The sequence below is a fragment of the Uranotaenia lowii genome, chromosome 2 (genome assembly GCF_029784155.1).
Source record: "Uranotaenia lowii strain MFRU-FL chromosome 2, ASM2978415v1, whole genome shotgun sequence".
NCBI classification, from domain to species: domain Eukaryota; kingdom Metazoa; phylum Arthropoda; class Insecta; order Diptera; family Culicidae; genus Uranotaenia; species Uranotaenia lowii.
Window position 1 is genome coordinate 230,183,626 of NC_073692.1, and position 23,852 is coordinate 230,207,477.

The window sequence follows — 23,852 nt, forward strand, 5'->3', positions numbered from 1 at the left end:
TGCGGCCTTTGAACCGCAATAACTTTTCTGTTTCAAATCCAATCGAGTTACAGTCTTCGGGTGAAATATTTGTCTCAACTTAGGCTTTAAGAAAATCAACCATAAAAAACAATCAACTAGTGATGAAAAAAGTTATTGATGAAAAACCAGTATTTTTCGTTCCTTCCGGGCAAATTACTTCAAAACATTATTCACGTTTGAGACTTAAGCAACCCCTCCCTATGGTCAGATCTTCCTGAAACTTGGCATATGACCTTCTGGTAAGCTAATAAATAATTTTGACTTGAAGCGAGTGAGATTTATCATGTTTCATTCTTCCTATACTATGATAAGTGTACTGCGGTTTGTTAAATTATTTAAAACTCCAAAAATTTCAGTTATTGTAAAGTAGCAATAACTTCTTCAATTTTCAACCGATTTTGATAAATAACCACTTAAAATCTTTGTTTTGAATTGATATTTAAGCGCAAAAGAAAATCAGATTTTTTAAATGCTACCATTGAGTCTAAAACTTTCGTTGAAACAAAATTTTCTCTAAAAAAATGAGTTTTTTATAATTTTTTTTCTCATAAAGTCACTAATATCAGCAATACTGTTGGTCAAACGCAAAAACAGTGTTCAGATGATCGATAGAAAATTTATTCACCTTCAATATGCAAAAGAGGGATTTCAAATTACTGTTATGCCGTCCGAGATATTTTAATTTAAGTACAAGAACTTTTTTAATTTTTTCGAAATATCATATTTGGAGCATAACTCAAAAACGGCTCTACTGAGATTTTTTTGAATTTCATTTTCGGATTCAGCGTCCGATTTCACATTAGAAATGACCTTCAGTTTACTGAGTTCAAAAATGCTGTAAACTAGTGTAATCTATCATCATACATAGGTACATGTATGGACGACCCCCTTCTAAAGAGGTCATCCGAAAATCTGAAAACATTTTTCATCATTCCTGGTCCTAATTAGCCTCTATGTAAATTTCAGCTCACTAGGTTTTGAGACGGCTGAGTCTATAGAGGACAAACAAACACACGGAATTCCCTTTTTATATATAGGGGAGAGTGAGGATACTTGATCCCTGGGGATACTTGATTCCCTGGGGATACTTGTAGGATATTCCAGTTTCGAGATATAGCTAAATCTCGAAACTGGAATATCCTACAAAGATCAAATGTTCTACAAAAATGTGCCAAATGGAGCAAAACAACAATGCTTAAAGCTAAAATTTTTTTTAACAAAATAATTGTTTGAGTAATTGAACTTTGTTTGAAAAATTTTACGAAATTCCAGATTCTCTCATCCTGCTTGAAGGATAAGATTCCGACTGACCCACCAATTATGTCGCCGCTTTTCACCTTCACCAAAAGAAAAATCTCATAAAGGAACCTTCTTTCGACGAATACTACGACACTGGTAGTATGATCCTGCTAGTAATTTATTAGTGTGATCAGTCGGACATCGTCCTGTAGATGGGCAACATCGAGCCCGAAACCGGTCGACAAAAAAGGTAATTTTGAATCCTTTTTTCCGTTTGTAAGAACGTCAAGTGTCGTGTCCTGTAATACGTCATGTGTTAATTATGTAGTTAAGTTCTTACGTTGGCATAAATCCGCTTAAAATGAGTGCAATAGTAAACTCTCATTTTTTTTTAAGAAAAGGTTTCCCAAAACGTATTCTATGGGTTCACTTGATCCCTTGAGTCCAATAGGTATTTTTATCTTCTGAATAGATGTTGATCATTTCTTAGTACAAAATTATGAATATTCATCCATTGACTTTTAGACTTCAGACAAACTTTTAATATACTTTATAATTGACACTCAATACTGGAAAATGAAAACTTAGATGACCAAAAATGTTAATGAAACTTTTATCTTTAGATTTTGCATGATTTTTGCCAAAGCTTAGGTCACCCTGATTGAAATATCAAGTCTCCTTTAAATAAAAAAGGTTCAAGTCTCCTTTAACTTATAAAATATATATTTTAAACAATTTTTTTTAGCTTCTAGCTCATCGAAGGGTTTATGAATCGATCTTACTTTTGTAGAATTTAAACTTGAAATTATACGCTGTCAGAAAATGCCAATTTTTCCCTAAAATATATAAAATAAGAAAAAGGGATCAAGTATCCCCATTCTCCCCTACCTATACATAATGTAATTGAGAAATAGGTCATAATATACACACATCTTAAGCAAGTTTTTAAAAGGTTTTCATTCTGATAGGAAATTAAAATAAAAAAAACGAGCAATAGGTGTACAAAACTTAATCTTTTTCGATGTCGTTAAAAATTACCAGTATGATGATGGCTTAACACTAGAAAGACCGCAGCAGTCAAAATGACTGGTTGGACACTTTGTTTGTTGAATATCTCCTTAATACTTCGCTTTAAAAATTCGCAAAAAATACGACTTTTCATGAATTTTAAATCTCTACAAAACTGTGTATTTTTTATTTCACTAACATTTTAATAAGCGAGAAAAATTTCGCCATGGATACTCGGACTGTGACCAGTCAACACTATAACTCAAACAGGATAAAAAATGTTTCGCTTGCTTTTGGTTTCATTTGCCATTAACATTAATGACAATGAGCCCTAGTTGATTTATGGTGGGCATAAGTGTGTCATTCGTTATGAAATTATTGATTTTCGATGCGAAGTCATGAGGATTTGTAGAAAAAGTTCTCGGATTAGTCGCTGTGTGGCGCTTCAAGCATTTGACTCCCAATTTTTTGTTCTGTTTTGTTGCTCAACTATAATCGAACTTCCTGTCAAAATTTGTTGAAATTTCATCAAGATTTGTAAAAGTTGTGTTAGATTTAATACATGTCCATTCGAGTAATCGAGTAGCTTTAGGTGATAAATATGTTTTATACTGAACTACACAGTAAACGAAAATTACCGAGTTCGGTAATTTTTTTACCGAAATCCTAACATGTGTAGATCGTTAAACTGTTCGGTAATTTTTTCGGTAAAAAACAAACGAACATCGGTAAATCGATTCTTCATTTACCGATGTTCGTTTATTTTTTACCTAAAAAATTACCGAACAGTTTAACGATTTACACATGTTAGGATTTCGGTAAAACAATTACCGAACTCGGTAATTTTCGTTTGCTGTGAAGAATGAGTAAAATAATTATGAATTGTGTACTCATTTATTCAAATTTGAAGACATCAGCTCTGAAACTGAATAATTTAAATGATATTTCAACATAGATGCACGGAATATTTTTTATATGTTGGTTATTCACCATGGGTGCACGGATTCTTAGATTATTTGGTTCGACAAATTTCGAATGCAAGTTCACTTACAGGTATTCCGGCACCCGTGTATATAGGTACCTAGCCAGCTGGCAACTGATTGAACATTCTTATTATAAGAGGAAACACCCCGCATGGAGCAGTATCATACAATAACGATCCCCATTATCTTCTTCCCAAGACACCCAAAAGATTACCTTTATAGTTTTTGGATTATAAATAAACGATTAGACTAATCGTTTTTTCATCAAATGGAATCGTTTAGACACGAATAACGATACAGGGAATGGGTTGTTAAGTAAATAAACGATCCATTTTTTTGCTTTTTTCTAGATGCAAAATGTTCTGAAAGCACCAGAAAGATAGATGTAATCGTTATCTTATAATTTTTTGTCAAGCATTGCTGACGCTACAGGTTATCTTTAAAATATCTTTTTCCATCAAAAATAAAAAGGCAGAGCATTCATTTTGAGATAAAATTGATTATTGAACTATTGTTTTATTTTTAATTTGTTCACAGAAAATTCATACAATAATTTACATATTTTAAAATAAAATAAAAATCAATTGAAAAAAATTATCGTCATTCATTCAGACCCTTAGTGAATAACTAATCTTCCAGCAGCTTGTTTCAAATTGATAAGCTTCTCTTCTGAGACTCATCAGAGTACTTTTCTCACCTGGACTTCTCAAAATAGTCAAGGCAGCATTCGAGCAGGGAAAACCACTAAATTTTTGAAAATACAATACAGTTTCGGATCCTACAGAAACAGTTCCAGTAAACAATGCCAAGGTAGTATTCCCGCTGTACCGATGGAATGGTTTTCGGCTCCTGTTGTCGATTGGCGAACTTATCTATTCAGTTGGAAGTGGATTTCTTGCTGCGTTTGATGACCATTGAACACTGCTGCTGGTTTCATTTCGTTCATCGGATTTTATTCCAGAATTTTAAATCAATCTAAAATTTAAATAAATCTGTTAATAAAGAACTTTTTTAGCAAACACAAAAAAAAACAATATTCTCACAATAACTGAAGGTAGCTGTTTCGTCGTGATCGATTTTACCAGATGACCCAGAACGTTGAATATTCTCCTTCCGCCAGAGTTATGCCTACTGTTGCTGCTGTTGATGGTGATAGTGGTACACCTGGTGACATTATGAATCGATTGATGCTGGGAAGCTTGAATATTGCTGTTTGGCAATAGTTGCATGTTCCGCCTTCAGCTGACTGTTCTTCCTTTGGGCATTCCACTTTGAATGCGTTCCATCAACGGTTATAGTTCCGATCCAAGTCAAGAATGCTTTCATTTGGAACCGCCATTACCATTCGAATCATCAGTCCAGGTTTACTCTGCAAAATATTAGATCGAAATTTTAATTAATATACACAAATGAAAATATTATGAAAACGAATCTTCACCTAGATTGTTCAAATTAAGGTTTTGAAAGCAAAACTTGTTATAATTGTACTCACCTGGAAAATAGATTCTTCCGTTCCTGAATTCCTGCAAGCATATCCTGACCGGGCTCGCACGACCCCCAACCACTTGTCCGGGAGTCCGATGACAACGATGGCAGCTGAAGACGTGCCTGCAGAGCTTTCTGTTTTTGAGCGATTTCAACCGAAGAATTTCTCGTCGTTTCCACTGGCCCGGATTCGACAGAATGCCGGAAGTGTTAGTATCCACGTATCCATGTTGACTCTGGCACTTTTTTACCGGAGCATATTTTATAATAGAAAAAACTGGTTCCGTTTGGTTTGGGACACGAAATCACAGCAAGAAAGTACGCATTCTAATTGGTTATGATTTGTTTCGGCGAACATTCGAGCCATCAGCATATCTTCCCTGACCAATTGTGACCGCTGTGCCACGTCGGCTGCCGGGTGCTCTTGTGCCGTGGGAGAAGAAAAATAAACTTCCTACTGTGTGGTGATGATGGGAATGAATTCGAATGGTAGCTTCTGCTCTTCCAGCGGAAGCAGCTGTTTCGTGGTCGCAATCGTGGCTGAGGAACTTTAAGAAACAGAGGATAAAAAAATGAAAATTTTCGCCAAACTAAAAGTTTTTTTCTTACCTAGGCCGGACGTTTTGTCGACTTCCTCTTCGACGATTTCGCCGCTACGTTTCTCCACCGGAAAACGTATTTCCTGGAAAATCAAAAAGGTCGTCGTTTTAATAAGAAAATAACCGGACCAGAATCATCCTTACCCAGCTTTCGGCGAAAAAGATCTGCGATTTTGATCTGCAAGCTTCTGCTCACTTCAACCACACGCGTGCCATTTTTGTTTTGTTTTGTTGAGTGAAGACACATGACACACTCAGTTGTATCACGAGTTTGGATTTCAGGATTATTACTTGTATCTTTCAAATATATTTTTTTATCATATCTAGCAAAGACGCATGAAAAGCAGAAAAATTAGCTTAAGATTAGAAGATTTAAGAACGATTACTTGAATAATAACTATTCATGTAATCAGAACAGAATAATATTAACGATTTAGTGTATGATACTTGATTATGCGGGACATCTTACCTGTCGGCCACTTATGGGATTCTAACCCAAAAGTTTTCTTGCCGATACCGGAAATCGAACCCAGTACGCCTGACATATCTAGACCAGACTCGCGCCAACCTATCTGATAGACCACATCGGCGCTAAGATATTTCAACATGGGTGCACGAAATGGCTGTTAATTTGCCGTTGTAATTATACAGAAATAAATAGTTTTCAACTTGCTTTTTGAGTTAGATTTGATAGGTATTTGGAATGCAATATTGGTCAATCGAAAAACATTTAAGGAAAAACAAATCAACGTGTACATTTGACAATGTTGATTCATTATTTTTATTTTCACTGTTTTCCGTCGCACGACATAACTTGATGGTGAAAAAATACTTCCATTTTATAACAAATATGTTATCGAATAAATAACAAAATAATTTCTAAAAAAAAAGTTAAAAATATCATGATATAAAAAATTTCCCCTTTACCAGTCATTTTGACTGGTCACGGTCCAAATAGGTATATTCAATTTGCCGGTCCTTCTAGTGTTAATGATATCACCTACCAATTTTATATTGGTATTATTATCCTTAGCTAACAATGTTAGGTACTTAACATTATTTTTTGTATACTCACCAATATTTTTTTAATAAGTATATTTTAAATTCAGGTATGTTTAGGATAAGATTCAACACAATAAAAATCAAAATGACACCTTGTTAATCTAGTTTTCATATATTTATTTTATTAATTTGCATAGTATTCCTGCTCACGACGTAACTTGATGAACATACTTCCTAAAAATTCACTCGGTCCATCGCAACCGTTCTCTAATTTCTCGGGCATTTCCACATTCGCCAGATCACGCTCCACTTGGTCTAATCACCTCGTTCATTGCGTCTCTGATCGTCTCGTTCCCTCCAGATTGACAGCGAACACCTGTTTTACAGGGCAGTCATCCGGCGTTCACGCAACATGTCCTGCCCAGCATATCCGTCCAGCCTTCGCCACCTTCTGGATACTACTAGGTCGCCGTAGAGTTGCGCGAGCTCGTGGTTCATCCTTCGCCTCCACGCTCCGATCTCCTGCACGCCGCCAAAGATGGCTCTTAACACTTGTCGCTCGAATACTCCGACTGTTCGCAGGTCCTCCTCAAGCAATATCAATGTCTTGTGCCCGCAGAGAACAACCGGTCTAATGAGCGTCATGTACAGGTTACACTTCGTGCGAGGGCTAAGTCTTCTCGACCGCAGTTGCTTGTAGAGTCCATAGTAAACACGACTTCCGCTGATCATTTGCCGCCGGATCGCTCGGCTAGATTCATTGTCCGTGGTTACCAGTGAGCCGAAATAGACAAAGTCTTCGACTATCTCCAGCTCGTCGCCGTCGATCGTGACCTTATTATTAACTAGCTGACCCGGTGTGCTTTGCTACACCTTTCAAAATCGAAAGATATTTTCAGAATTTATTCAAATTTTTATTGTTTTAATAGCATTATTTTAAATCAAAATATAACATAATTCATAAGCAACCGCTATAAAATGAGAGCTGCAGGTGGAGTTTCGAATGCTACACAGAAATAACTTAAACCAGGGGTGAGCAACCTTTTGAAGCAACGGGCCACTTTTAATTTTAAATACTTTCGGCGGGCCGCATTAAAAATAAAATTTAGGTAACTATAGTTTGCAGAGCTGTACTTAATTTTTATAAAGATTTTTTTTGACAATAACAAAATTGAAAAAGAATAAATAAAACTAGTTCATGTACTTGCATAAACTTTTTTTTTATAATAGCTAATTAAATAAAAAATTACATAGAATAGGTTCATCACTAAATCAGATTTCAATAACTTAATTTTTTTTTTAATTAATGTTAAATATTTAGCGAATATATTTTTTACAAAAAGGAAAAATCATTCGCTTCCCTTCTACTTAAAAAACACGAAAAATTTCGAAAGTTTTACTATGATTCGTAAAAAGATTTGAACCGTTTTTTTTTTAGAAAACCCCTTTTTTGTATGAACCAATACGATGGTATTTTTTGTCATCGCTTCCATTTAAAAGTTTCGCTATTTATTATGTGCCTATTTAAAAAAAAAATTCTCAATTTATTTAAATTTTGTCGTGAAGTTTCCTTTTTTCCTTTAAACGACGTTTTTTTTTATTTGAAGTTTCGTATGAAATCATTGCATTGAGTTGGTGAGCATGGTTTCAAAATCATGAAATTTCAAAAATTTTCAACCAGATTTGTCAATGTTGCAGTTCACATTTTTTAATTCTAGAATTTTTTTACAGATTTCATAAATTTTCTTGATTCAATTTAGATAACACTGCGATATACTTTCGAAGTCTGAATCAAGAAAATTTTATGACTTTGATAATGTGGATTTCTTATTTTTAAGTAAAATGACTCGATTCAATCAATTTAATTTATCAATGTTTGGAATGATCTGCCCCTGAAATTTCTAAAAAAAGCATAACAAAAGACAACAAAATTCATATTTTCCGAGGTGCAAGGAATCTCAGAACTGATTTTGATCTATTGGGGGGCGCTGAATCTCAATATTCAATGTTTTCAAGACAACTTTCAAAAATGGGTAAAAAATTAGTTATTCAATTTGTTTGACAAAAATCTAAAGAAAATAAAACTAAATTTAATCTTTGATATTCTTAAGGCCTTCAGTCAAATCATTTCGCGATCTTCAACAAAGTTGTTGAATGAATTTAAATTCTTAATATCCAATATTCAATGACTTTTTTTTTTACAGATTTCAAAGCTACAAACTTTTTGGGTTGAATCACCGAATTGCATGTATTGTTTTAGTCAAGAAATTAGAATTTTTCTGAGTCACGTCTATAAGAAATCTATAAGCGTTCACTCAGTCTTTATTATAAAACTTTCCTTATTTCCGTCATTAATCAAGAACAAAGATACACTTCATCATAAAATTTTAACTGTGTCTGAAACGAAAAATAATGACTTACCAAACTCCTATTTGACGTTTTTCCAAAAACTAACATTGCATCTTTTCCTTCAAAAGAACTTAATAAAATGCTTAAATCCTACAAATAAAATCAACAATCTGTATGATTATGGGACAAATGAAACTGCAAACAAGTGACGTGCATATATGATAAAGTTTTGAATACATAATAATTTTGGTTTAACAATCGTAAAAAAATCGAGAAATAAATTTAATTCGAAAAAGCTTCGCGGGCCGCACAAACATGTCTCGAGGGCCGCATGCGGCCCGCGGGCCGCGCGTTGCTCATACCTGACTTAAACTAATATTCTCAATCTTGATTTGTGTTAAAGATCTGTTAATTTTAATCTGTTGCTTTAAGCTCCGCCCTAAAAAAGGAGGGTTCCAAATAAATCGTACGCAAACAATCCAACTAATAGAATATGGTTGTTTTTGCTTAATATGTTCTGAATTTATGCTAAAAACTGATAAGAGAGACCACCCTCCCCCCCCCCCCCCTGTCCTTCCCTTCCCCATGCTGAATGGAGATCGTGATTTTTAATAATCATACCCATTTTTTTCGTTCCCAAAAACCTTCTTGTATCAAATATTCTTCCATTGGTTGATAATTTTTTAAGCTTTGCAACAAAATTTATATGGAACCTCCTCCTTTCTTCTCCTCTTACCTTTTTATGCCATATTTGTTTCCATTTGTTGGCTTCGTTAGCATAAACTGAGAACTTATGCTTAAAAAAATTGTATTGGGTTCAACCCCCTCCTCTTATTTTCCCCTCCCTTTACATGTTAAGTTTTGTCCGTTTCTCGGATTTTGTGAAAAATCCACAGCAAGAAAGGAATTGTTTGACATTAAAAAAATTCTCGTATGGAAATACCATCCCTTGCTAAATTTGGTTTTATTTGCGATTTAAATTCTTGAGTTATGCATTAACATGAAAGGAAGTACCAACCCCCTTCCATTCGCCCCATTGAATGGAGGGGTGAGAATTTAGTATTCATAAAAGTATTTTTTGTACTCACAAAATTTTTGATACCAAGTTTAATTTCATTTGCTCTATTAATTCTCAAGTTATGCAAAAAAAAGTATAGTAGCCCCCCCTTTCCCCTTTATAATAGAAACATTTCTCGTATCCAAATACCCTCACATACCAAATATGGTTCAAATTTACTCGATCAGATCTCCAGTTAAACTGAAAATTGTAAGGGAGACCTCTTCTCCCCCTTTTCATCCACCTTTTTGAAGGATTGAGGGATACCAAATATTCAAAGAAGCATTTCTCGTACAAAATATCGTTCCATGCCAAATTTGGTTCCATTTGCTGTTGTAGTTCTTGAGCTATGCAATAGAAATTGTATGGAACTTCCCTCCCTCTTTCCTTTCTCCCCGCTGGAAGAAGGAAGGGGTCTCAAACAATTAGAACATGTCATGTTCCCAAATATCCGCCCATGCCAAATTTGGTCCCATTTGCTTGATTTTATTTGAGTTATGTAAAAATTAAAAAGAGGGGCCCTCTCCGCTTTATATCTCCCTACTGGAAAGAGGGTGGGGTTTCAAATATTCATAGAAATATTTTTCGTATCCAAATACCTTCCCATGACAAATTTGGTTCCATTTGCTTTATAAGTTTTATGAGTTATGTAAAAAAATATGAAAGAGGCCCCTCCCTCTTTCATCTGCAAAAAGGGAGGGGTCTCAAATAATCATTGAAATATTTTTCGTATCAAAATACCTTCCCATGCCAAATTTGGTTCCAATATCTTGATTAGTTTTCGAGTTATATGAAAAATTGTAATGTAGCCCCCCTCCCCCCTTTCTATCACCCCACTGCGAGGAGGGAGGGGTACTTAATATTCATAGAAATATTCTCCGTTCCCAAATACCACCCCATGACAAATTTGATACCATTTGCTTGATGGGTTTTCGAGTTATGCGAAAAATTGTCTTTTGTTTGGGAGGCCCCTCCCTCCCTTCATGAGAGAGGGAGGGGTCTCAAACCATCATAGGAACCTTCCCCGGCCTCCAATACCCCCACCTACCAAGTTTCACGCAAATCGGTTCAGTAGTTTCCGAGTCTATAGGGAACAGACAGACAGACAGACAGACAGACAGAAATTCATTTATATATATATAGATAGACAAGCGGGTTCGGTCGGTCTCGGATCCGCAGGCCAGCATGTACTTCGTCTTGAACGTATTAATCATCACTCATCGTTGGAAGTGGCTCCTCTTTGCCTTGTGCGCCGTTCAGGTGTTCATCGAAGTGCTGCTTGCACCTTTTGATCACTTCATGATTGTCCGTCAGGATGCACTCGTCCTTACGCCTGCACAAGCTCCTCGAGCTCCTTCTCCTCCAGGTGGCGCTTTTTCTCCTGGAAAATTTGAACTCGCTGCCTCTTCAGCTGTCGGTGATTTTTCACGTTTCGACGGGTGCTTCCCTGCACAAATGAAGCTCGCGCGACGTTCTCTTCGTTCATCACACTCCTACACTCCTCGTCGAACAAGTCGTTCCGTCGAGTTCGTTCTACATGCCCGATGACGTTCTCCGCAACGCTGTTGAAGGCTGTCTTGAAGGTAGTCCAAAAATCCTCGAGAGGGGTTTCGTCAAGCTCGCTCTCTGCCGACTGTGCTGCTTCGAGCGATTGCGCGTAGTCTGCTGTGACCTCAGGTAGCTTCAGTCGTGCGATATTTAACCGAGGCGGGATTCGGTTTCGTATGTTGTTCACTACGGAGGGTTTTGGGCGCATCTTCACCATCACCACCAATAGTCTAACTCGATGTTGGCGCCTCGACAGGATCTAACGTCAATAATATCCGAGAAGTGCCGGCTGTCTATCAAAACGTGGTCGATCTGTGATTGCGTTTGGTACGGTGATTTCCAGGTGTGGGAGACGGTGCTGGAAAAAGGTACTACTTACGGCCATTCGTTTGGAGGCGGCAAAATCGATAGGTCTGAGGCCGTTTTCGTTGATCAGCTGGTGCGCGGTGAACCTTCCAATTGTCGGTTTGAATTCCTCCTCCTAGCCGACCTGAGCGATTAAATCCCCGATGACGATCTTGATATCATGTGGCAACGGTCGGATTCACGTTCCAGCTGCGCGTAGAATTCGTCTTTTCGTCACCTGTACTTTTGAGGTGTTGGCTGCACACGTTGATTATGCTGATGATGAAGAACCGGCCCTTGATTCTCAACCGGGACATTCGTGGGTCGATCGACCACGACCAGATCACGCGTTTTTTCATCATTCCCATCACTATAAAAGCTGTTCCAAGCTCGTGTGTGTTACCGCAGTTCTGGTAGATGGCATAACTTTGTTGGTACGTTCGTACCGTGGAGCCCTTCTAGCATACCTTCTGCAGCGCTACGATGTCGAATTTGTGGCTCTTTAAATTGTTTGAGAGCACTTGGGCACTGCTCATGAAATTTAGAGATAGGCAGTTCCATGAGTCTTTGCCGATTTCATCCAAAATTTGTTTTTCATTCGTTGCTTGTATTTTTTTGAAGTCACGGGATCGCAAGGTCCGCAGCTAATCCCACCATTTCGCAGAAGAACCGTCGTGATTTTGCTGTTTTGGGTCCCGGACATCACCAGGACGTTGTTGCACTCCGCACGTCGCCCTCGTTTTCTTATGCTGGTATACAATTGTTTTTCTTCACGCGTTTGTTAACATTCAAATTAAACATCTATTTTGATGATTTCAGTCAGTAGAAATGTTCGTAATATTTTTTTTTAGGGTCGTTCAGTGCAAGGGTCGTCGAGGTCGATAGTTGTTCTGGTTAACGCCAGTTAGGCCGAGGGTCATCAAGATGATGATCATTAGGGCGAAATATGTAAAAACGAGCGTCGTCAGACCGAGAATCAGGGCAAGGTACTTACGGTCAAGGGTCTTAAGGCCGACAGTCGTAAGGCCACTAAGCCAAAAGCACTTGTTTAATCAATTGGTAATCGCTACATTTGGTTCACTTTTGATAAAATGATGAATCTTTCTATAACTTGGAAAGAGGTACACTAAGATTACAGTTTTATTCACTTCTCTCGAGGTTTCTATGCCCCTTAAAGTAGCAACTAAAATCTAAGACCAGTAAGTTAACCAATTTCTTTCTCCTGAACCTTCCTAAACTATGACGAGCTATGAATATCAAACATAATCCACAATTTGATTTTCAAAAATATTTCCCTCTTCACTGTAAATCATTCTACGCCACTGCCCATCTGACATCGGCTTTCCTCTTGGACAAAGATCAAATCAATCGATTGTGGAGAGGCTATCGAGATGTTTCGGAAACCAGTCCCTACTTACTCAAATCATAGGACAAGGAGCCTCTCCAAGTTGCGCCAACGAGACGCAACAAATGTGTTTGTACTTTGCACGTAAATGTGTTTATTCGAAAGGCGCGATTGACTTGTGAATTGAATGCGCAAAATGTGCCTGTAAAGTACGAAATTTATTGTCCTCATTGCGGAGACGAGTTGTCTTGGTTCACTCGCGCTCGCCCTGAAAAGATGACTCAAACGAAAAATAAAAGCCGGTTGTCTTGATTGTTTTGCATCTACACAGTGCGAGCTGAAAATGCTTAACGACTGAATGGCAGATTGCATATGATGAGACAGAAAAGAAAAGGATAAGGAGAGGGGGCAAAGAAGATGAAAACCGTACAATCAATTGCTGCGCAATGCGGTTCTTGTTAAGTGATTGAATATGGAAAGTAGGTGTCGGCTTTTACCCTCCTTCGGATAGCGTTTGTCCATAAAAGCCAAGTGGGATCAATCAGATTTATAATGTGCCGGGTTTTTTCCAACACGACGGTACATGTTGTACTTTTATGTAATAAATTTTATGACCAAACTCACCCTACAACTGCGCAAATGCGAGGTTACTGGCTGTTTGGGCTTAGATTTCAAGGTTTCAAGGTTTGCTAACGTTAAAAATCAACAAAAATTTGAAACGACAGCTTTCAAGTTTTCTGCAAATTTTCCGTTTACATTTTATGCCACTGGTTTAACAAATCCTCCCTAAAAGCCATTTTGAAAAATGTGCATAAAGGGTGATACGGTTAAAATTTGGTCAATATCAACTTGTGGTATTTCTTTCAATTTTGCATTTAAAAAACCTGAACACCCCTCATTTTGAAGGTTTGTGTGTGTGTAGAATGTTGCTCCTATTTTGAATTTGGAATTCACTCTTCAGTTGTCAAAATGCCGTCCAAAAAAGAAGAGCAGCGTATCAAAACTTTGCTTGCGCATCGCGAAAATCCGAGCTACTCGCACACAAAGCTGGCAAAATCGCTAAAAGTTGCCAAATCAACCTTTACAAATGTAATTAAAGTGTTTGGGGAACGTTTGTTGACAGCCAGGAAGTCGCTGAGACCGCTGAGACGACAAAGAGAGTTGCCGGTAGATTCAAGCGAAACCCTAACCTCTCTCTCCGAGATACCGCAAATAAGCTGGGTGTATCGTCTACAACCGTGCATCGAGCCAAAACACGAGCCGGACTATCGACTTCCTAGAAGGTAGTGACTCCAAATCGCGATGATAAATAAAATACGACGGCCAAAGCGCGATCCCGGAGGCTGTACACGACGATGCTGACGAAGTTTGACTGCGTGAAAATGGACGACGAAACCTACGTCAAAGCCGACAAGCAGCTTCCGAGTTTTATACGGCAAAAGGAAGGGGAAAGGTAGCAGATATTTTCAAGCACATGAAACTGTCAAAGTTCGCGAAGAAATATCTGGTTTGGCAAGCCATCTGTACCTTTGGCTTGAAAAGCAGCATTTTCATAGCTTCCGGGACTGTCAACCAAGAAATTTACGTGAAAGAGTGTTTGAATAAACGTCTGCTGCCTTTCCTGAAGAAACACGGTTGTTCCGTACTGTTTTGGCCGGATTTGGCATCTTGCCATTACGGTAAAAAGGCCATGGAGTGGTACGCCGCCAACAACGTGCAGGTGGTTCCCAAGGACAAGAACCCTCCCAACACGCCAGAGCTCCGCCCAAATTGAGAAATACTGGAATATTGTCAAGCGGAACCTAAAGAAGACCTAAAAACTGCTAAGGACGAGCAGCAGTTCAAGGCAAACTGGCTTTCTGCGGCGAAGAAGGTGGACAAGGTGGCTGTACAAAATCTGATGGCAGGGGTTAAGCGTAAGGCCCGGTAATTCGGATTTGGAGAAGCGGAAGGCTAACTGAATATTTTTCCTGAATTTTATACTAATTGAACTTGAAAAAGAAATTTAATTTGATTTTTTAAATAAACGATTTCACCGATTTACACGTGTTTTCACTTGACCAAATTTTGACCTTATCACCCTTTATTACATATACGAAATTTCACACAACGAAAATACAATAAACGTTCAATGCATACCAGCGAATTATTACAGAAAACGAGCAATAGATATCCAGAGATGATCGGTAATTATAAATCTTGTATTGCCTATTTAAAGGCGATAGATATTGATCGTTGAATAGGAAAGCCAATGGCGTCGTATCGGTTATCTGCATTTAGGCGCATAGTCACAACTATCAAAATAAATTCTTATCGGTTGTTTCATGGTTGTTTTAAAAATTCCTTCCATTTGACTTAAACGCCATATTTCAGTGAATCAGCCGCAGCCATTAGTTTACATCTGACCTCGAGTTGTACCTCCCTGAAGCGCGATACCGAATGTGCGGATTTTACATTTTTCTGTTTAGCTAATTAACACCACGCGGCCTGCTCTCTCAAGTCTCCAGCATGTCTAGGTGAGTCCGCGCATTGATGAAACTCACCTGTTAATCTGCCAGCCAGTCAGTCGGCCGTTCAGTCAGCCAGTCCATATGGCGATATGGCGGCATCTACAAACATAACGCCATGCACTCACCCTCTTCTGCTCACGATTTCTCGATCCTGACATATTGACAATCATTTGTCTTCTAAGTGCATAATTTGCATATTGTACAACAAGCTCATTGAAAGATCTAACCTTACAACATTTAGACAGAAGGAACTGCGCCATTCGGTCTGCCAAATGATTTCGCAAAAAAAAATTAAATAAATTGAGCCGAGGGGAAGAAAAATGACTAAAATCGTGCCCATGGCAACATCTCGATAGGGGTCTCGAGAACCCGGCGCGCGGAAAAAAGCATCTGATGACAGTGCCTTGTGTGCCTGTTTTTCCTTATTCTCCGCGCGAATGCCTTGTTATTCAATATAACTTCTTCTCGCGTTGTCATTTAAATTAGAAAACAAACATATCAATTTTATTTGCAATTCAAATTCCTCCGCTCGAACCATCGGAATCGCGATCTGTTGGGTGTACGAAATTGAAAGAAAAATATATCCCTGAGAGTGTGTCATTTAGGAATTTTATTCAAATGTGGGATGGGAATCAATTTTTAATCGTTGCCGCGTGTCATGCCATGGGGGTCCAACTTTTCCCTGAACAAAATATCATTCTGAGTGTTATTATCATTTTTGTAAGACGAGAATCCTTGAAAAATCTTAACTTTAACGAGCACACTTGTTTCTAGGTATGCGCAACAAAGTGCAACTATTTTTTTCAGCAAAAACTGATTGAAAGTAGATTATTTTTGATATCCAAATGAAAAATAATGTGTCGAATCAGATTGTCGTTTATTTTTGGATATTTTCAGTACATTGAAAACAACCTAATTTACTTTGAAAAAATGATGAGATTCATAAAATCCATTAGATAGGTTGGGCTTGTGATATAGCTCAGTTGGCAAGTCTGTTGTCTCCTGAGCCGATGTCCGCGAGTTCGAGCCCAAGAGTAAACATCGAACACAGTTGTACCGGATAGTTTTTCAATAACGTTCCGCCAACTGCAACGTTGATAAAGTCGCGAATGCCATAAAGATGGTAAAACGACTATAATCGGAACAAAAAAAAAATTAGGTAGGTAGCTTTTAACGCCTAAAATCCAGAATTCAGATTCCATGTTCAGAAATCCGATTCAGAATTCAGATTCAGAATTCAGATTCAGAATTCAGATTCAGAATTCAGATTCAGAATTCAGATTCAGAATTCAGATTCAGAATTCAGATTCAGAATTCAGATTCAGAATTCAGATTCAGAATTCAGATCCAGAATTCAGATTCAGAATTCAGATTCAGAATTCAGATTCAGAATTCAGATTTAGAATTCAGATTCAGAATTCAGATTCAGAATTCAGATTCAGAATTCAGATTCAGAATTCAGATTCAGAATTCAGATTCAGAATTCAGATTCAGAATTCAGATTCAGAATTCAGATTCAGAATTCAGATTCAGAATTCAGATTCAGAATTCAGATTCAGAATTCAGATTCAGAATTCAGATTCAGAATTCAGATTCAGAATTCAGATTCAGAATTTATTTGTTTTTCGACCGGAGATAATTTTTAGGTTATGTTCGGCTTTCGGTCTTTCGGTCAAGATTTTACAACACTTTTTATGTGCTCTTCATCCAACGTTTCGAATATTTATTTATTCTTTTTCAAGGAACTAAAAATAAAGCATAAAGCATAAAACATATTTCTTGTGAAACGAAAAAATGTTCACTTACTCGAACATTCGTGCTATAGTCTGAAATAGATGCGCTCCTTGCATCTACGGGACACCCAAGGCACACAAAGTAGGCTTGCCATTAAGACCAGTAGTACCATGCATGACGTCACCATCTTATGAACTGTCTAAATATATAGGACGAATACTTCAAGCATCGATTAACAGCAAATACAACGTCAAAGATTCGTTTGAGTTCTGCGATTTCATCAACAATGTTGTACTTCCACCGGATCACATCCTCGTTTCTTTCGATGTTGTTTCCCTTTTCACCTGTATCCCCCGGGACCTAGTTCTCCGCAACATCATCAACAACTGGGACGCGATAAAGAAGAACACAAACATAAATTTGGACATGTTCCTCGAAATCGTTAACTTCTGCATGAGCTGCAGTTATTTCAGATTCAAAAACAAATTTTACCAGCAAACATACGGCACGGCGATGGGCAATCCTGTGTCCAGCCCGATAGCTGACTTTGTGATGGAATCACTTTTAGACAATGTCACACGGACACTCGATTTCCAGATCCCGATCCTAAGGAAATACGTTGATGACCTACTGCTAGCCCTACCAAGAGAACATGTCGAACAGGTAAGAGAAAAGTTCAATCAATACCACCCGAAAATCCAATTTACTGTCGAGATAGAGTCAGATCATCGCCTCCCGTACTTGGATTTGATACTGATCAGACACGCAGACCAGACCAATAAAAACCGAGTGGTATCGAAAAGCAATATCGTCGGGTCGCTTTTTAAATTTCAGATCAGCTCATAACACACGGCTCAAAATCAACACGGCTCTGAATTTCATAAAACGTGTGAAAACCTTTTCGACAAACGTTTCCCCCGACGCCGCACTCAAGTTGATTCATGAAAATTTGAAATTAAACGATTACCCAACAACGTTAATTAATAGATTAGTGCAGAAAGCGAACGAAACCGACACCACCAGCCAAAACACACAAGACACACCCACACAACATTACCGATCCATATTGAACATCGACGGCCTAACTGCGAACATAGTTCGCTCACTGAAAACGGACTATCCGCAAGTACGCATCGGCACCACGCAACAACATACGATACGCAGCCTACTGCCTGTGGTTAAGGACCCGATACAACCGATCGATCGTTCCAATGTGGTCTACAACATCCCATGCGCAGGCGCATCCGACCGTAACGAGACATGCTCAAAAGTTTATGTTGGGCAAACTAGCTACAAACTTCGTACTAGAATGTCCAAGCATAAATGTGACGTCACCAAATTAAACCGAATCATCGCCTCAGGGTCCACAGCATCAGACCCAGCCATCAGAGAGCTACGACAATCGGCCGTTGTTGAACATTGCTTCGACCAGGGACACATGTTCGACTTTGAAAAAGCCACCGTTCTCGACAGCTCCAACAAGCACCGCCGGCATCTAGAGGTACTCGAAATGTGCTATATCCAAAGCACTCCGAATACCGTCAATATACAGAGCGACACGGACGGAAGAGCGATCTCCTACGGCGGAGTGTTCCACACACTCTCTCAGATAGCTCGCAAGCACTCATCGGCGCCGGTTTCTGGCTATGAAGAAGAAACCCAAACAACAATAACAAACTGTGAGTCGAGTGGATAAAGTTGTGCTTCGGACGTCATTCGGAATACGGATTAGGCGCCGCCGCCCAGGCCAGATTATAGTATTGGGCACGTAAGTTACACGCTATCCTCCTCACTTCTGAGCTGAACCATTTTCAAATTCAAATTTTATAGCCAGAAACCGACGATTGATGAACGCTTTAGGAGCGCATCTATTTCAGACTATTAGGATATATTGACAGTTTTACACGAACACCACCTTAACAGGAGGCCTCAGCCCTAACCTCAAACCATGGGAGAACAGAATCGATTTTTGAGAAGGGCGCACGATAAACGCGATTTTGCGGTACTAATATCGACAAATTCGCCGTGTGGAAAAGCTACACACAGATGCTCGTGTTTTGTTTTTTTGGGTGTTCAGGGCTGCCAAGTGCATTGATATTTGGAAAAGGATTATATTTTATTAATAGCATTTTTATTGAAAAACGTTTTCATGAGTACTGAGAATTTGCAACTATCCCGTAGATTTTTATTAGAATATAAAATTAAACGCAACATTTATCTGAACTGAATAACAACTGTCTGTATCGCACACTTAAACGACGTAGCGAATTATGTGAACATATTATAAATAATCAGAGCATGTAGGCTATTGTTTTCATAGTCAAAATAGACGTGGCTTTCATTAATTTCCTTTTTTTCTGTAACAGTGAATGATTTTGCATTCGTTTAGAAGTTAGAAACAACTTTTTTTAATATACCGAGCAGTACATGAAAATATATTTCAGATGTTTTAAATTCACCTTGAAAATTCATTAGCGAAATATGGCTTATCTTCATCTATTTAGAGACGCCCCGTAATGAATTCAAACGTTTTGCTGTTGATTGTTAAAAAATTTATTGATTAAGACTTTTTATTATCCATAACATTTGTATGCTCTTTCAATTTAAGACTTACTTCCGGAACAAAATAGTTGAAACAACCAAACAAGTGAGGAAATTTATAACTTTTTCACTGCTAAAAGCTGAGCCAGACAATTAGACACCATACAACAAAGCCACCTCGAGAAAAACTGGATAGTTCCGTTTGCAGTTATTTGCTACACCACTACAGCGGAAGCTCATGACACAGTATCGTTTTTATGGATTCCCAAACATACAACTGCAGTGTAATGATGATGGAATATTTGGGAGTCCACATTTCATGACGCCTTGCCAGCAGCGTAGTAGTTGTGAACAATTTGCCGTTTTCTCTTCTCAGTTTGAATTCTCCGAGAGAAAAACAAATTGAGCAGCTCTACACACATGTACATCCATGCTCTCTGATGCCTTGTGAAATAAAGTAGTAGTTGTGAACAATTTGTCGTGTTCAGTTCAAATTCTCTGTGCGAAAATTGCAAACAGAGTGGCTTCACAGGTAGTTGTGAATAGTTTGGCCGTTCGGCTTGTTTCTCCTTTATTTTTGGAAACCCACGCTCCATGACGCTTTGTCAGAAGCGTTTTTATTGTGAAAACTCGCTTTTTTTTTCGTTTTTCGAGTTTTTCGTGAGTAAATTCAAATTGAGCGGCTATGCGGTAGTTGCTTATAATTTGGTCTTTTTTCTTTGTTTGGACTAAATCGTTTCAATCAATTTCCCACTCACGCCTCGTGACACCTTGTCAGAAGCGTGATAGTTGTGGTGGAAGTTTAAATTTTTATAAAATTTAAACTTAGTGGCCTTACAGAAAGAAGTAAATAGTTTGCTCTGTTCCCCTTTGCTTTGAAGAATCCTGTTTCACTTTTTTAACCCACATTTCATGACGCCTTGCCAGCAGCGTAGTAGTTGTGAACAATTTGCCGTTTTCTCTTCTCAGTTTGAATTCTCCGAGAGAAAATTGAAATCGGGCGGCTTTACATGTGTTCGTGAATCGCCTTTCCCATCTTTCTTGTGTGCCCTCACTCCCTCACTTAAATTTGTAGCACCATTGTCTCTCTTATTTGTCAATAATGTTACAATTGAGCCGATAGAACCTGAGGGGTCTTACTGGTAGTCGTGAGAAATTTTTGCTTTGCTCCCTTTTCCAATTGAACTTTCCGCACACCAGTTTATCGTCTTTCTTTGCTATGTTTATTGCTTTATTTTTTCAACTACTTCGATAACTTTTGCTTAGTAGTTTAGTTTCCTTCAAGTTCTAAGTTTTTTCTTCTTATTCTAGCGGTTGTTCAAATCTCGCTGTTCCATAATTTTGATGCGGTTGCTCCTAACACGCCATGTTTTCTTTCAAATTCATAAATGCGGTTGTTCGAAACTCGCCATACTTTCCTGCGTGGTTGTTCGAAACTCACTTTTCTATCTTTCCTAGTATTTTTAGCGGTCGTTCTAAACTCGCCTCAATTTCCTTTTTCTTGGTAAGCGGTCGTTCTAAACTCGCAGTTTTCCGTAGCGGTTGTTCGAAACACGCTTTATTTTCCTTGGCGGTCGTTCGAAACTCGCCATTTCTTCTTTGAATGTTCACTTTCCGCTTCGATAAAACGTAATGCAACATACCTGTATCGTCAACCTAATTTTCCTAGTTAACATGTCACCAAATTCTGGAAACTTTAAGCTCTTTCTGGTTGGGTGATTTCTCCAAAAGTTTGGTCCACAGTTCGGCTTGTTTATTAAATTCTCAATTTAATAATCCTGGAAACGGATCGCCATTTGTGCAGTTTTGACTATTACTTGCTTCGGAGAAATCACCCAACCGATTATCACGACTGACTACACCGAGAGTAGACTTGATACTGCGGTGAGTCAGTGTGGTGGTGCTGGGTATGACAATACCGTCGGATACTCGAAGTGTTCAGCACTGCGTTAGGGATGTTTATATTTTCCTAATCTATACCTCACATGAAATATTATAATTATTTTATAAATACTGATTTTAGTAACGCACCTAGCATCACTGGTGAGGCCGTCAGCTCATCAAAGTTTGAGGTTATGGCTGAGGCCAATTTTTCGCCAATACTATCGTCCGTATATACCCTTATAGCACGAATGTTCGAGTAAGTGAACATTTTTTCGTTTCACAAGAAATATGTTTTATGCTTTATGCTTTATTTTTAGTTCCTTGAAAAAGGATAAATAAATATTCGAAACGTTGGATGAAGAGCACATAAAAAGTGTTGTAAAATCTTGACCGAAAGACCGAAAGCCGAACATAACCTAAAGATTCAGAATTCAGATTCAGAATTCAGATTCAGAATTCAGATTCAGAATTCAGATTCAGAATTCAGATTCAGAATTCAGATTCAGAATTCAGATTCAGAATTCAGATTCAGAATTCAGATTCAGAATTCAGATTCAGAATTCAGATTCAGAATTCAGATTCAGAATTCAGATTCAGAATTCAGATTCAGAATTCAGATTCAGAATTCAGATTCAGAATTCAGATTCAGAATTCAGATTCAGAATTCAGATTCAGAATTCAGAATTCAGAATTCAGAATTCAGAATTCAAAATTTCAGATTCTGAACTCAGTTTCAGAACTCGGAGATGATAACTAAAATTATGAAAATTCACTTGTCTCCATGATTGTTTTTCAAGCACTTATCATTTTTTTAAAGCTTCATGTTTTTGCTGATTCATAAATCATACGTTAGCTCAAATTAAAATTATTAAGCTATAAAAAATTATGAAACTAAACTTATTTTAACTGTCTATTCATGAATGTCAAAAAATAAGTTTTTAACGAATAACCCATGAGAAACATTCGAATCAGCTTCTCCAATTTCGGGACCGCTTTCATTTCGGTATTAATAACCAAATTAGTTGAAATCGATGTTTTATCACCAAATACAAACCTGCTCCCGTGGGCAGCCAGTGACAAATGACACCCAAGAATATAATGGCTGTTTTCTGATCCAGAAAACCGGGTGCTCATCAACTAATAATAGCGGTTTTATCATTCATCAAAGGTTTGTCGTTTTTTTCCTCATCCACTTCATGCTGCATTCCCACAGCTCTACCCTCAGCAACTGGATCATCTCGGTAAAGAAGGTTCTCAATTTACATAACCTTAAACATGAGAATGCACACCGTGAAATGCCTCCAAATGCAGGACAGTCATAATCCATCATTCGTGGTTGGTGGAATTTCGATTATTTTTCCACTTCCACTCTTCTGCAGCATCCCAGACCACGACAAAGTGACGTTTTTTGAGCCCGGATTGCGCCTACCAGAAATTACAACCAAAGTGGCGCTTATCTACAAGTTAGACCCGTCCCTTGTCACCCGAAAAAAGAAAAGAAACAAAAATACCCAACAAGAAGTTAATTCGTGACCTGAGCCTTTTCATCCAATTCTCACAGGTTCCTAAAGAAGGGAAAAAAGACCTCGATGATGGATCAACAAGGAACCCGATGAAAACGCCAGGCCAATCCGCGTTTCAGAACGAAAAAAAAGGTGCAATCAATAACAATATGCGATAAGTCCAAGACCGAGTGGCCCGAGAATGTCCAACAAGAACAAACACACACTCGAATAGTGAAGAGAGAAGTATTCATTTTGGGATGAAACCCGGCAAGAAAAACATGTCGGTTGCACTTTATTGAATGATGACTCACAAGTTATCCGACGCTAGTCAGCCGCTTTACGACCCCTAAGTGGGTTCGAAAAAATGCGTACAACCATCAACTTCGCTTTTTCTCTGTTGGCTGGCTGGTGTATTTTTTTTACTCTTACTGCTCGTGAGTGTGCAAGAAGAGGAAGCCGAATCGGTTTTCCATTAACAACCAAATAAGAAAGATGAACCGAAACATCTTTTCTGAAATCGAATAAAACAGCGATTCTGATCCACTTAATTTATTATTAGTTTTTCTTCCTTTCACCGCCGTACCAAGAAGCTTTGCGGAGGCTGGTTCTCAAACTCTCCTTGGAATTTGAAATTTTAAATCCAGAAGTTTTATACGGCGAAAGGAAGGGGAAAGGTAGCAGATATTTTCAAGCACAT

The 23,852-nt window shown here is 38.1% G+C and overlaps 1 long non-coding RNA gene across 1 annotated transcript; it reads right to left on the reverse strand.

Moving 5' to 3' along the window:
• Nucleotides 1-3,973: 3,973 nt before the first annotated feature.
• Nucleotides 3,974-5,617, reverse strand: LOC129747342 (uncharacterized). Its single transcript, XR_008737485.1, has 5 exons — nt 5,480-5,617; nt 5,346-5,418; nt 4,744-5,284; nt 4,295-4,620; nt 3,974-4,226 (listed from the first exon to the last, which is right to left on the reverse strand). It is a non-coding gene; the product is annotated as an uncharacterized LOC129747342 (long non-coding RNA).
• Nucleotides 5,618-23,852: the final 18,235 nt, after the last annotated feature.